Source organism: Acinonyx jubatus, chromosome C2 (assembly GCF_027475565.1).
Source record: "Acinonyx jubatus isolate Ajub_Pintada_27869175 chromosome C2, VMU_Ajub_asm_v1.0, whole genome shotgun sequence".
Classification (NCBI taxonomy): Eukaryota; Metazoa; Chordata; class Mammalia; order Carnivora; family Felidae; genus Acinonyx; species Acinonyx jubatus.
This window is the reverse complement of record NC_069384.1, coordinates 12,248,143-12,259,262: the sequence shown is the minus strand read 5'-3', so window position 1 is coordinate 12,259,262 and position 11,120 is coordinate 12,248,143. Positions and strand designations below refer to the sequence as shown.

At 43.2% G+C, this 11,120-nt stretch overlaps 1 non-coding gene across 1 annotated transcript; it reads right to left on the bottom strand.

The window, feature by feature from the left end:
* Nucleotides 1–449: 449 nt before the first annotated feature.
* LOC113594447 (U6 spliceosomal RNA) lies at nucleotides 450–558 on the bottom strand. Its single transcript, XR_003414836.1, has one exon. It is a non-coding gene; the product is annotated as a U6 spliceosomal RNA (small nuclear RNA).
* Between the last annotated feature and the right edge of the window lie 10,562 nt (nucleotides 559–11,120).

The following is an 11,120-nucleotide window of genomic DNA, read 5'->3' as shown; positions in this document are numbered from 1 at the left end:
TTCGTACAAAATGATTGCACCATATCCGGGGTGGAGGCGGACCCGCGTTTGTCTCCAGCGCTTTTGCTTTATTCAGATTTCCAACAGCCAACCATCACTGACTTTGCGCAGTTATGAGTTACGATTATTCTTTCTGTCTGGGAACTCTTAATGCTTCAGATTCTCAGTGTGAGATTTAGGCACTGACAAGGGAACAGGTTTTAAGGGATGTTTGAATTAGCTCGTAACTGCTGCTTGCAAAGTTGCCAAAAAGTCTGATTGTTACAAATTGCCTTTACAGTACATGGAAACATGTGATAATGAACTTACTGAAATATGAAAGAATAACCCCTCGTACTGTAAGGAGGTTGAACATCCTGGGGCTGTATCTGATCAAGGAGAGAGTCTTTAATTCAAAGATGTTAGGTCAAGCTGAAATCTGAAAAAATTCTTTGTTACTTTTTTTTTTTTTTAACGTGGAACGCTTCCGGAATTTGCGTGTGTCATCCTTGCACAGGGATCATGCTAAGCTTTTCTGTATCTTTCCAATTTTAGTATACATGCTGTCCAAGCGAGCACAGTCTGTTACTTTTCTTTGTTTCTCCTCTAAAGTGATGGAAACATCTACTACTCTCATCAACTGTCCTGCTGTAGCTATAATAAACCAAAGAGTGTTTAAACTCAATCCAGACTAAAAAGTATCACCAAACTGATGATAAATCACATGATAAAAATATTCACCTGACTTCCTATGCAGCATTCTCTCTCGAAGATTTGGCAAGAATTTAACCAACTCACCACACAATTCAAACTGCCATAGAAAAAATAAAACGGGTTTTAGCTAATTTACACATAATTGCCTATGAAAAGATTCAGAAACCTAAATGACTCATTTTAAAAGATCAATGCGGTTAGAAGGAGGGAGGGAGGTATTATAACCAGTTGTAAGCAACAGGTACTAAAATGAATAGAAATGAAAAGTTTTTGATCTCCCCCCCCCCCACTCTCCCTGCTCTATCTTTTAAAATCACACGTCTTAAATTAATTCCCTTAGATTTTCAGCTGCCTTCTGAGAAGCAGGGTGCCCCAGCAGAACAAAATGTTTTCTGCCAAACAATGGTCCTGCTTAATTTGATGCCTTAAGCAAAAACGCCACAATATTCCCTGAGGACTTGCTACATACTATTTTAGCCTTTCCTTCTCTCTCTCTCTCTGTTTTTTTTTTTTTTTTTAAATGTTTCCCTTGCAAGAGCGGGGAGGGGAGGGGGAAAAGGCTAAAACAAACTAATTTTTGGTCATTTTATTCCTTTCGCAAACAGTTTGAAGACCAACCAATTTGTACTTACAAATCTGGGGCATTAGCAGGCGGGGACCCTAAATCCACATGCACACAAGCAGTAACTGTTTGTGTGCCAAGCTGTTTGTAAGCCTGATGTGACAGGAGAGACCTATTCATTCTTTTGTAAACTGTCAAGTCTAAAAACGTTAACCTGCCCGGGGCCCGGGGTATGGGAGCGCTAAATCTTCCGTCCCACAACTGTATAATGAACAGACTGTTTCATTAGTGGGACAATTCACTCGACAAATCCAGCCCAAACAACTTATTTCACAATTTGTGAGCAGAATTAAATTTAGGGGGAGCCGCAAGAGGAGGGGGGGGGTAGGTGAGCCGCACACAATATACCGAGGGATCAATGTGTTGGGACAAGTGTTCCAGGCAATTTTACTGGAGTTGCGGGCTGAGGCTCGCGAGACCACGGCATGCAGATCAGCGGATTAGGGGGGCCGCAGCATTAGGTCAAGTGTCTCGAGGGGGGCTGATAAACACCCCAAACCTGACAACAGATTTTCCTTTCTTCCTGCACCACTTGTTAAGTGTCAGAGCAAATCTTTTGAATGGCAGTCGAGTTTACTTAGAGGCCCTTTCTTCAAGAAGACACTCTATCCATTTTCTGAAGCTCATTCCAGGCTGCCCGGGGAATAAATTTGCCCCGCATCTTGCACACAAAAAAACGTCTTTTTCCTCCACATCTTGACTATGAGCCTTTGTCTCAAGGTGTGTGAACCAGAACAAAAATCCACATCGAGAGCCCCTAAGGTTTCAGAGCCTCTGGATTTAGCTTTAATACAAATTAAACACTTTGAAGATTACACAAATACTTTTTTTTTTTCGGTCACAAAAAAACCCTCTCATTTTTAACATTAGCAATGTATAGAATCTGCTGAATGGGAAAATTTCAAGCAGCGAATGGTCAGAGGATAACTTGATCTTCATAATATTCTATATATACATCGCTATTAATTCAAACCAAGTAAATGCCCAGCATGCTATGTTTCTTATGTTTTAAGAATCCCAAATGGGAGAAACCATGCTTATTGCATTAAGTTGCATCTCTGTGTTAACTCAAAGTGCATGATAGAAAATCTGTGTTGTAACATCAAACATTTTCTAACTAGGTTTGAGCAGAGATGGCTGCTTTTCACTGAGATGTTCTAAAATGTCTAAATGGACCCAATGTTTGAGGATCCTTTGTGGCAGCTTGTTTCTGCTGTATGGTTTTACTTTTCATTTCTTTTGGCAGTTAAATTTTAAAATGATCAAACAGGAAAGCCCTCTGGAAAGGAGGATGTCACTTCCCTAGACATTTAACTTGGAACTCTTCAGGGTAATAATTGTGCAGATCGTTTCCTTTTAATAAGCATTTTGCTAATATTTTCAGAGTACCTTTTTTAAAAAAAAATTTAGGTACTAAAAACTGTGTTATTGACGTATTGAAAATTCTTTCCAAAGTGAATAGTTCTGATTTCTGTCTCTAGCTCCAGCTACTCTGTAAAGAAGAATATTCAAGCAGGCAAACTAGTAATTAGGCCCCTAAATCTTCTCATTTACCACCCAGAACCTTTTAGACCATTAAGCCAGTCTACTTTCTAACAGATAACTACCCACATCTTTGGTTGACGAGGACTTCAAAGCTGAGTACAATGGTCACAGGGATGGTCACCTGTTTTTTAGGAAAGAAACACTTACAATATCTCATAGGGCCAAACACACCGCATTCTAGATAGTTTCCAGCCTCCCGTGGGCCACGATGAGTTAGTATGTTGCATGGAACAATTTCTGTCCCGCCTCCACAGGCTGTGTGTTATTTCTTAAGAAAGTTAGCTTGGTATTTTCTTTCCCTGCACAGGCCCCCCACGCTAACTGAAAAAAAAAAAAAAAAAAAATTCCAGTTAGCCCGGCTGTTCCAATGGCCCACTGAGTTCTACGATGGCAGGAATTCTATGAATAATAATAGAGCACACAATCCCGTGCAGCCTCCCAGAGAATTCAGTCTAATCACCCGGAAATTCTGCTTCGTCACCGTTCTTTCTCTTGCCATAAACCACTTTGGCTCCCTCTTTGCTTCCACATCGTTTAAGCCTTTCTGCCACCCTCAGATCCGTCCACGGGGCCTCCAATGGTCATTATCCTGGGGTTTCCCAGGACTTCCCAGCGGCTCTGTCCCAGAGGCCTCCTTCCAGTGCCACACCTACTCTTCTAGAATGTTCAGGCTATACAGGACAGGAGAAGGAACAAAGTAAACATCTTGCTAAATTCTCCACCCAGAGACATCCACTGCCAATAGACTGGAGAACATTCTTCCAGATGTCTTCCTATCGTTTGTACAATTAAACGAAAACGACACCATACCACATATCCCATTTTATAACCGGCTTGTTTTTGCTCGATAATATATCATGGAGATTCTTTTTGATATCACTTCCTTTTTCTTTTTATTTGTTTATTTATTTTGATGTTGGGGGGGAGAGAGAGAGAGAGAGAGAGAGAATCCCAAGCGGGATCCGCATCCAGCACAGAGCCCAGTGTGGTGCTCAATCCCATGAACCTCGACGTCACGACCCGAGTCGAAATCAAGAGTCAGACACTTAACTGAGTGAGCCACCCAGGCGCCCCTGCGCATTCCTTTTTAAAGGTAGTGTAAGAGTGCATCATCCAGATACTCCTGAATTAATCTAACTAAGCTTCTTTTTGGTGGGCCAATTAGGGTGTGTCCATTTTGTTCCTATTTTAAGAACAACGAAATGAGCGTCTTGGTATAGACATTTTTGTGTACTTCTCCGATTAAAGGGGAATTCTTGGGTCAGAGGGTATACAAGTTTTTACACATGTAGTCAAGCTGTCCTCTGGGAATTGATGACCTAATACAATCCTGCCAGTTGACTTTTTGTGGGCAGGAAGGACGCAGTGGCTGGGAAGCTATATTGACCTATATCAATTCTCTCTAGGTTCTCGTTCTCATCAGTGATTTACAAAACCACTCTACCGCCTGCTCCCTCTTTCTTTTCTTACCAAACTAGCAGATGACATTTTGGGGACCAACTTCCTCATGCTTACAAAAGTCTCGAATTATCTGAACGGCTCGGTGACGTAAGAGAGACACCTTATTCTGTACCTTTCATATATCTTGTGATTTAGCTGGCCCCACTGCTTTTTCCAGATTTGTCACCTTCCTTGGTCATTTTATGTGAAAGGTTGTACCTAGACCCATGCCACTCACTCTGGCTGTAGCAGAGATTCACTCTATTTTATTTTTAGTAAACAGTTTTTTGAAATTATAAAACCGACATAGTCAAATTCCGTAAGCATAAGAAAAGAGAAAACAAACCCATATCACCATTTCTCTAAGCTGTGGCATAATCTTCACTGATCTCTGTGTCTATATTTTTAGCCAGTACCATACTGTTTTGAGTGACAAAACAGTAATCTTCTTATTTATTTATTTATTTATATGAAATTTATTGTCAAATTGGTTTCCATACAACACCCAGTGCTCATCCCAACAGGTGCCCTCCTCAATACCCATCACCCACCCTCCCCTCCCTCCCACCCCCCATCAACCCTCAGTTTATTCTCAGTTTTTAAGAGTCTCTTACGGTTTGGCTCTCTCTCCCTCTCTAACTTTTTTTCCCCTTCCTTCTTAATCTTCAAACCGTCTTCTAGAAAGTTAAGTAAATGTTGGCCCCATTTGTGAGGCTGCCATGCTCTTATGGCTGGAACGTGGTGTTTCATCTTAAACCAAAGAACTACCGGGATCTATGCACTTTCGGAACATTGGCTTCTCAAAACAAACCACGTTTCATTTTAATTAGTTCATTTAATTCGTTTCAGGTGAATTGAGGGTTAAAAATAACTATTTCTACAGGTGCAGTACACATGAGAGTTTGGCTAAAAAAGAAACAACAGAAAAAGAAAAAAGGGACCCCTGCCTGAGTTTTCACGATTTCGTCATGGAGTAAAGGACACACCTTTTGCAGAATGAAGTTAACGGCAGCAGGCTTTGGGTCCTCGCCAGTGGATTTCTGAACGTCGGGGACCATTTTCCATGGTGGTACAGCAGGGATGAACACAGCTGAGGTTGTAGACGCGATATCAAGATTGGTTGGTCTTCTGTGTTGCCCGGCACCTCCCTTCCTGCCTCCCTTCTGGTGCTCCCGCCATCATCCGCTTCGACGCTGGGTGTCCCCCAGAGCTTCGCTTCTTTGATGTGTGTGCATGGATTCTTGCTTTTGGGTATTTTGACATTCTTCATTTCCAACAGCTGTGGGCTAAACATTTGCAGGCAGTGCGTGGTTCCATTCTGCTGGCTGCCAGGATGCTTGCCAAAAGTTTAATGTCTTCTTATCTTGGCTGGAAAGCCTTTAAAAATGCTTAGTTTTCTTTTCTTTTCTTTTCTTTTCTTTTCTTTTCTTTTCTTTTCTTTTCTTTCTTTTCTTTTCTTTTCTTTTCTTTTCTTTTCTTTTCTTTCCAACAGTCCTGCCCTGTGTTTTAGGAGATGTGGCTGGTGAATCGGATGTCATGTGGAGCATCGTCTATTATGTTTTAATGGGGTTTAATTTCTCTCTAAAAAAGTTGTATGTGCACCGCCTCCTCTTTGTAATCAATAGAGTTGACTCATATTTGTAATTCCTACACTCACCAAGTTGTGTCAGTAGAGAATTCGTTCAGCATCTCTGATTCTAATGAGGTGGCTCCCGAAAATTGTTAAAACAGCAACCTCGGCATGGAAAATAGAATGAGGAATTTAAATTATATTGACGCCCTGGGACGTGCACCCCACGAATGTACGGTGTTTTGTCTGTTTGTTCGCTGCTGTATCTTCAGCAGTGCCCAGAACATACGAGGCACTCAGTAAATATGTGTGGGATGAATGAATGAATGAGGAAGTTCAACGGAAAAGAATGATATACTTTGAATAATTCGATGTAGTACTGATTCAAATCCCTTTTCTCACTCTGTCATCCATTTTTTAAGTGGATAAAAGCTCTGTGACTTTGTCAAGCGCTTGGAACTCCCTGAATTCTGGCTTTCTCGCCTATAAAATAAACCCTTGATAACTTTTTAAGTTCTTTGCAGGCCTAAACCTTTATCATGACATGACATGACATGCCCATGCATCAAATATTTGGGTGTGGAGGTACTGAAGAATGAATGCGTGATTTCAGGGTAATGCTATTGAAGGGTAATATTGATCTGGATGCAAAGTTTCTTTACCCCCATTTCTCTCTCCTTCCGTTTTTCTTTCTCCCTTCCTGTCTTCGTTCTCATTGCTTCCTCAGGTGACTCTTTGATGGGTTGGTACTCTACTAAAATGAATTTGAAAATGTCTCAAACAAAGGGTGCCCGTGTGGCTCAGTCGGTTAAGCATCGCTTTTGGCTCTAGTCATGATCTCATGGTTCGTGGGTTTGAGCCCCATGTAGAGCTCTGTGCTGACAGCTCAAAGCCTAGAACCTGCTTCAAATTCTATGTCTCCTTCTCTCTTTGCCTTTCCTCCCACCTCTCAAAAATAAGGCATTCTCCAGTTTTTCCATACTTGAAGCACAATCCTTTGTACCTTCAAACCTGGGAAACAATATATGACGTAAGTGGTGTGGCTAGCATTTTCTTGGTCAATTACATCTTAGTTATAATAACGCAAACTCTGAAAAATAAATTTTAAAACAATAGATTGAGTATAATCACATAATCATATTTCGTAAGTAGTTGGACATGTCCTGGAATGAATTCATTTTGTCTATTTTTAAAAAAAATTTTTAACATTTATTTATTTTTGAGAGACAGAGCATGAGCAGGGGAGGGGGAGAGAGAGAGGGAGATACAGAATCTGAAGCAGGTTCCAGGCTCGGAGCTGTTTGTTAGCACAGAGCCTGGCGTGGGGCTCGAACTCGTGAACCGTGGACCATGACCCGAGCTGAAGTCGGACGCTCAACCCACTGAGCCACCCAGGTGCCCCTACTTTGTCTATTTTTAAATGAGTTAAAGTGCTAGAAATTCTACTAATAATATATTCACAAGTTATTCTATGTTTTGGTGGCTCTCACCTTTAAATATTTTCTGTTTGCTTGGATATTTTTGTGTCGTTATGTTTTTCTCACTAGTTGTTTCTTAATTCATTAAAGGGAAGTCAGCAGCAAATCTCTTGACCTTATGATATAATCTGATATCAATTTATAATTTTTATAGCCACTTAACCCTATAAAAGTGAAAAATCCTTCTATCTGTCTAGTTGCTTTTCCTAAAGTTATATTCCTAGTTCCAATATATTAGTTTGGTTGGTATGATTGTCCCGAAATACGGAGGGGATTGTAAAGAGTCGTCCACTTGATATAAACTGGTAGAGCTGGGAGAGGGACAGAGGATATAAGAAGGAAGAGCTCCACTGCTCTCTGCAAAACAGTGGTAAAAATATCCTGTGGGCCAAACACACAGGCTTCACTTTAAAATTTGTGGATGAATTTTAAATGCTGGTCTTTTACTTTTGTTTTAGGGAGTTTTTTTTTTTTTTTTTGAAAAAGGAAAATAGGTATAGAAAGAAAGAGAGAGGGCAGAAGTAAGGAAGGAATGAAGCAGTTGAAAGAAGGAAGGAAGGAGGGAAGGAAGGGAAGAAGGAAGGAGGGAAGGAAGGAGGGAGGGAAGGAAGGATGGAGGAAAGGAAGGAAGGAGGGAAAGAAGGAAAGAAGGAAGGAGGGAAGGGAGGGAAAGAGGAAAGGAAGGAGGGAAGTAAGGAAGGAGGGAAGGAAAGAAGGAGGGAAGGAGGAAGGAAGAGGAGGGAAGAAAGGAAGGAAGGAAGGAAGGAAGGAAGGAAGGAAGGTGGGAAAGAAGGAAGGAAGGAAGGAAGGAGGGAGGGAGGGAAGGAAGGAGGAAAGGAGGGAAGGAGGGAAGGAAGGAGGGAAGGAAAGAAGGAAGGAGGGAGGGAAGGAAATAAGGAAAGGAAGAAGGAAAGAAAGAAGGAAAGAAGGAAGGAAGGAGGGAGGGAAGGAAAGAAGGAAAGGAGGAAAGGAGGGAAGGAAGGAGGAAAGGAAAGAGGGAAGGAAGGAAGGAAAGGAGGGACAGAGGGAAGAAGGAAACAAGCCAGCTATTGCCAAGGCCATGCCCTTTGCTTACCCCGGGGGGAAGGAACGTTACTGTGGTAAAAGCTTTCAAATGCTTGGCAACTCACGGAGCCTCACAGTCTCTTCCTTCCTGACCATAGTCTCTCAATTTCCCTTCCCTTCCTTCCAGTTTTTTCTTTCCTTCTCAACTTCTTTTCTGCCTCCTCTCCTTGAACATTTCCCCACTCTTGCCGCAATGTGACTGTCACTCGGGATACTGTAGAGACAACACGGGCATGACGGTCTCCTGGGGGAGGACAGAGACAAAGCAGAAAATCACACACACTCATGCAACTATGAATTCTGAGAAGTGCCACCCAGGTGACGGGGAGGGTACGACCATGGGACAAATTGGACCGAAGGGCAGCGGAGAGATCTCTAAGGAAGTAAACTATTTCAACGGACACTTGAAGGATGAGTGGAAGTTCTCCAGGGGTCGGGTGTGTGCGCGCCTGTGTGGATGCGTCTGTCTGTCTGTCCGGTCAGGTGTTGAACCCCGGGCAGAATGAAGAGCAGGTGTGAAAGCCCGGAGGCAAAGAAGGCTGAATGTGTTAAAGGAGCTGAACGGTGGCCAGAGTGGCCAGTGGGAGGGAAGCCAGTGGAGTGGGGACCAACACAGACTCGAGCCTTGTTTCGGATGCCCTCTAGAACTTCCGCGGGGACCCACCGGAGGGCATCGAGTTGGAGGGTAACGTGATCTGAGTTTTAAGGAGATTTTAAGAGTTTTAAGGTTTTGACAGCAGGGAATGGACTGCTGTTGTCTGAACTGAAGAAAGCTGCGCGCACTTAAGCAATTCATCGCCATGGAGCCTAAGGATAGGAGCCAACTCCTCAGGTTCGAATCCCAGCCCCCGCGCATGATTAGCTGTGTGGCCTTGGGCAGGTGAATGAAGCTTTCTGCGCCTCGGTTTCTTTACCCGAGAAAGGAGGGGGATGACAGAATCAATCTGAGGATTAACTGAGCCTAACGTCTGGCGCATAAAGATGCTCAACGAGCATGAGCCATTTGTGATGACCCCTTCCTGAAGTTTGCTCCTGTAAGGCACGGGTCTGTCAAGAGGTATAATTCAATGAAACTTTGACAATGGAATGACGTTTTACACGTTCTCTAGAAAAAGCAGCCCATGGAGGATCTGTGACGAAAACAAGCAAGCAACAACACCCTGTTATCTTTCTCGTTGGAAAAACCATTTCACCAGTGAGGTTGCCGGGGATGGGGACAGATGTCACGCGGCCTGAGGAGTCCTCTAAGGGCAGTGAACCAGCCCTGTCTTCCTACTCGAATTGAATCCATCAAATATCAGCATTATCTCCTACCTGCAAGGTACTCGGATCGGTGAAGGCTGTTTCGGCGGCCAGAACAGAACACTCCCGCTCAATCGGCTTAAACCAGGAAGCGCTCTATTTTTGACAAGGCAAGAGACCCAGAGGTAGGGTGGCTCTGGCTCCGGCTCTGCCTTTCTAGATTGTTCTGTCTCTGCCACCTGCGGCTGCTGCCTTAATCAGGCTGCTGTCAAGATGACCACCTGTGTTCCACGTGTCTCGCCCAGACAATCTCCCTTGTAAACAGAGGAACATTCTCTTCCCGTGTCTCTTTTTAAAGGCAAGGAAACCTTTCCCTGAAGCCTTCCAGCAGAACTCCCTCAGACCTCATTGACCATGGAATGGAGCCATCGCGACTGATTTAGGCTCCTGATGGTTCATGTCCTAGGGTTGTGGCCTCCTCTGACGCATCAGGGCAAAGGTGAGAAGGAGAGACACCTGGACAAAATCAGGACTGTGTCAGGATGGGGGGAGAGAAGTATCTGAAGCTTAGGTCCATCACTGAAGGGCAAACACCAGCCTCAAAGCCTCCTAGGGAAATGGAGACACACATGGAATTTGAACATTGATCAGAATGCTATAATTGTTGGAATGGGGGGGGGGGTTGGGGTTTTCTTTTTTCTCTAAAGTTTATTTATTTTGAGAGAGAGAAAGAGAGTGCATGAGTGGGGGAGGGGCAGAGAGAGGGGGAGAGAGAGAATCCCAAGCAGGCTCCCCGCTGTCAGCGCAGAGCCAACTGTGCGATCACGACCTGAGCCGAAATCGAGAGGCAGACACTCAACCGACTGAGCCACCCAGGCGCCCCTGCAATGGGGTTTTGATCAAAGGACGTGGGAGCACGGAAGAAAAATTGATTTATTCTTTCCTGGCTGGTGTCCAGGAAATCCGATCAACTCACTGAAGAATTGAAGGTGAATCTGCTGAAATATAGGTTGCTTGGTAGAAGTAAACCTTTTTTCACGATGTCCCTAAAACCAAGAATGATTTTTTTCCCCCTATGTATTGTAAAAAAAAAATTAAATTGTGGTAAAAGACACATAACATAAGTTTTGCCATCTTAACCATTTTTAAGTGCATGGTTCAGTAGTGTTACATACATTCACATCGTCACACAATCAGCTTCCGGAATGTTTTCATCTTTCAAGATTGAAACTCTATACCTGTTAAGCAGCTCCCGATCCCCTCTTCCCTCCAACCCTCCCTCCACCATTTTACTTCTGTTTCTGTGCATTTGGCTAGATAACTTCTGGGAAGTGGAATCATAGGGCATTTATTCTTGTGCGACTGGCTTCCTTCCCGTAACATAATGTCCTCATCCATGTTGTGGTGTGTGTTAGCATTTCCTTTCTTTTTATTTATTTATTTAAAAAAAAATTTTTTTTAACGT